The sequence below is a fragment of the Hordeum vulgare genome, chromosome 1H, assembly GCF_904849725.1.
Source record: "Hordeum vulgare subsp. vulgare chromosome 1H, MorexV3_pseudomolecules_assembly, whole genome shotgun sequence".
NCBI classification, from domain to species: Eukaryota; Viridiplantae; Streptophyta; class Magnoliopsida; order Poales; family Poaceae; genus Hordeum; species Hordeum vulgare.
Genome location: NC_058518.1, coordinates 453,230,085 through 453,234,190, shown reverse-complemented (window position 1 = coordinate 453,234,190; position 4,106 = coordinate 453,230,085).

Below are 4,106 nucleotides of genomic sequence, written 5' to 3'. Positions count from 1 at the left end.
GGTGTGTGCATTGCTATGCATGGTCTCTGGCCTCGGCGTCTTCTGTTTTCCCTGCGTCGTTCGACGACAGCGGTGCTATTTGGCATCGGCTACAAAATCACAAAGGTGAGCTTCTACGCTCCTCTCCTTCCTCTGATCCATTTGATCTGAGCTCATGCCTATTGATCCATGAACCATTAAGTCATGCATATGGTGGTCGCTCTGGGTTCATGGCCATCGCGCAATGGCTATCTTCGTTAGTACTTAGTTTTTTTGGGGGAAATGATGCCTTGATGGACACATAGGAAATCCAAGAGATGTACATATATTTTTCCTGATTTGGTCATGAAACTGACATGCGATTAAGTCGTGTGATGTCATGTATAGCAGATTGACTTCTTTATTTACAAAGTTATAAATGTCCGTAGGCTACCTATGCTTTAGCTTCGTAAGTTGACATACTATTTTTCTATGGGTCATGAAAGTTGGCAAGGGATGTAAATTGTTGTGATGCCTTATACAACAAATTAGCATCCTTGTCCAAAAAATTACATGTCCACAGGATGCACATGCTTTAGCTTTATAAGTTGAGATACACTAGTATATATGTTCTGTGCAGTTTTATGGAAGTGACAACAGCTTTTAATTCTTGTTGTATGTGCATGCTTAAACTTTGACTAAGTTAGATAAATAACAGCGTGATAACTGCGTGATTGAGAGGTCATAGACATTTATATCTTCCAAACTGACCATGCATCAGCTTGTCTTTGACTTGGAAGTTTGGATTTTCCTGTTTCTACGCACTGTGCATGTTTCCAACAACTTGATATATTGCCCAGCTCTATCACCGATTTGCTACTCATTAGATCGTAGTGTAATATCCTTTCCTTTTTAGATAAGGATGGTACCATATAAAATGCTACTCGCAATTTTTGGAAAGCACAGCTAGTATGTTTGGACTTCAAAATAATCTAGTTGTATCTGGTGATGGATTTCTTAACTTTGTTTGCTATTTGGCACCTGGCAGAGCCAGCATGATGAATTTGAGGCAAAGTTTTTTGAGGAGAGAGCTGCGCTTGAAGCTAAATATCAGAAGATGTACGAGCCACTGTACTCAAAGGTACACCAATTGATACCAATGCCGGTGCTTATTCTGTTTTACCCTATTTCCAAACTTCACTTTGACCCCTGTAACCGGTATTTAACTCTCACCTGTACCATAATAATAACTGCTAAACTTGGATATAAAGAAATCGTTTCTGTTTTGCATGCTTCATACAATACAAACTGTCTTGTATCATATTTGATGCGGTATGCCATTATCCATCTGATTGATTTCTCGCACCTGCAAAATGACAGCGTCATGATGTTGTCAATGGTGTTGTTGAGGTAGAAGGTGTAACCAAAGACGATTCAGGTGAAGCTGCTGCAGATCAGAAAGGTGAGCATATGTTGCTGTGTTAAGATCTTTTGAGTAATTTTCTATGCTGGAAGATGATACATAGTAAGAACAGAATATAATCTCCAACTGTCTTTGACCTTGGTTCTGGTCTTTCAGGATTAGAGTAGAATTTCAAGTTTTTGGGGCTAATTAAATTTAATACTTTAATTATTCAACTAAATAATTAATCTATGTGCCATGGTCTGCCTTCCCTTACATAATCATGTACAATGAAAGCATCGTTGTCCGGATCAATACTACAAAGCAATCAACAGTACAAAGCTACAGAGATTACTTTCAATACCAATACTATTCATGCATGCTAGATGCAGTAAGCTAGCAGAAAATACCTACTGCTGCTTCGATGAATAGATGGTGTTCAAATTATTTGCTTGTGGCCGTGATTAACATGCAAAGACTCGGTTTATAGTGCTCCTTGTCTAGTTGCCGATTCACAGGATGGTTCTACTTCCTCTTGGATTTGCAGGATTTGTGGTTACTACTCATGTTTCATTTTTCACTTGATGTTAGCCAATTCAGGATTTGTGGTTCCTCTTGTCATTTGCTGTTTGGTACTCCCAGACTCCCAGTGATGGGATGCAAACTGGTTAACCTACCGGTGCAGCCATGATTTTTTTCACTTGATGGATCCTGTGTATGTATCCCTTTGTTAGAGTCTGGATGGTACTACTAGTCACAAACACTTGACACTTGTGTGATTCTTCTGTCCATGGATGTACTGATTAGAGATACACAAGAGAAATTATTTGACTTTTTTCATATCACCAAAAGGCACTTCAGCTTTAGTAGATACTCAGGCCAATTGTCGTTTGATGGATGATATATGAATATGGTGCACCTCGTACTGGATCAATTTCTAACTACCATTGTTATACACCTCTATCTTTGTGTTGGCGCTGGTAGTTGGCTGACGTGTTGGCGCCAGTAGTTGGATCTTATATTTTTATGGATAAGATTGCTCACAAGTTTGCTGTCCTCTCTTAGTTTCATGCTCTTTACTTAGAGAGCGCACCAAATCACTTGCTACCAAGTTATATGTTGACTCCTAGCTCATTTATTTATCCCCTATGCCCTCCATCCCATAATGTAAGATGTTTTTGATACTAGTGTAGTGTCAAAAAACGTCTTACATTATGCGATGGAGGGAGTATATATTATATATGCATGTGATGGCTCCCTGCTACATCTCTTCACTGTTTAAATGTCTTTCTGTTTTGTCAGAAACAGCAAGTATTGCAGTCTTGCTCTATGTTTGGTTGTCAGTTGTTTGCTATCCTAGCTCAAAAATGTGCACTTCTTTTATTTTGCTATGCTACCTGATCAAATGTAGCTCAACAATTTCTATTATTTGCTAGGCCGTATCGGAGTTGGGAGCTGGTGCAAAATCACTCCTGCTCTCCTTGGAGCCCCCTTCCCCTCCGACGCCTCCGGTGAATACTTCTTCTCTGACTACGGCCTAGGTGAGCCACTCGCTTCCTTTCCTATGCATGCTTACTCTCGTCCACAGCCATCGAGCTGTGGTAATTGTATACTGGCCATCGTGCCATGGAAATTTCTTGGGTTGGGTTTGGGGCTGTGGTGATGGTGCATGCCGTAATCTCAATTTTTTCTTTTGTGAATGAATGACGACTGATATATCCCGTGGATGATTTTGGTCTCTTGCAACTCTATGTTGGGCCTTTTTTTATCACTGCATGCTACACGGTTTGGTAATGGTTCGTGTTATATACTTATGCTGGGAGGGATTTTGACTTGTTAATAGTGGCTATCAATCCAATAGCAGACAATGCTTAAAAATTAATTGGTGTAGTGTTGTTGTGTACGCATACCCTATAGTTCATGCATGTCCTATAGTCCAGTGCGGTGGTGAGTTGCGATCTCGTGCGGTGGTGGTAATGTAAAGCAAGTTCCAGTCAGAGTGTCTCTGTCTTTTTTAATGCTCTGAAGTACATAAGTATGCTACCACCATCACAGGCTCACAACACATACTGTAGCTTTATTCTACTCTAAAAGAACCCAGAGAAGATTAATCTGCAGCAGTTTTCTCGCCAACTTTGGTAACGAGAGTATATTTGTTACTTCATATTACTGAACATCTGAACATTTTCTTTTATTGCTGCCTCATATTTTGTTTAAACTTACACTACAGTTTCACCTGAGATGATATTTTGTTCTTTGAAAGACGTTTTACAATTTAGCATTGCCATCTAGTTCTTGTGCCTCAATAATACATTACTTTGTTTGGATGGAGGTATACTAGAGCCCATAAAAGCTGGTATCAGGGATGCAAAACTAGGAGTGGGGAAGCAAGGGCAGGATGACTTCTTCACAGCGAGTGCTAAATTCTGTATTATCTTTTGAGATTCTTCTGGGTTGATCCTTCGGCTGTGAAAACTGGTATCTGATTGTCTATTGTGTTATGTAAACCTGGGAGATGTATTATGTGATGTTATATGATGGATGATTTTAATTCGACTTGGAGTTTTCTTGATTTGAATATGAAATAGTGCTGCATTCAATATTGGACAAATAATTTGTTGAAAAAGGCCCAATAAATAGAAATGAAACCAAGTACTGGAAAAAAAAGTTGCTGAATTCAAAAATGAAAAAAGGCCAAAACTGAAAATGGATCAAATGTATTTGGGCATGAAAAGGCCAAGGCCCA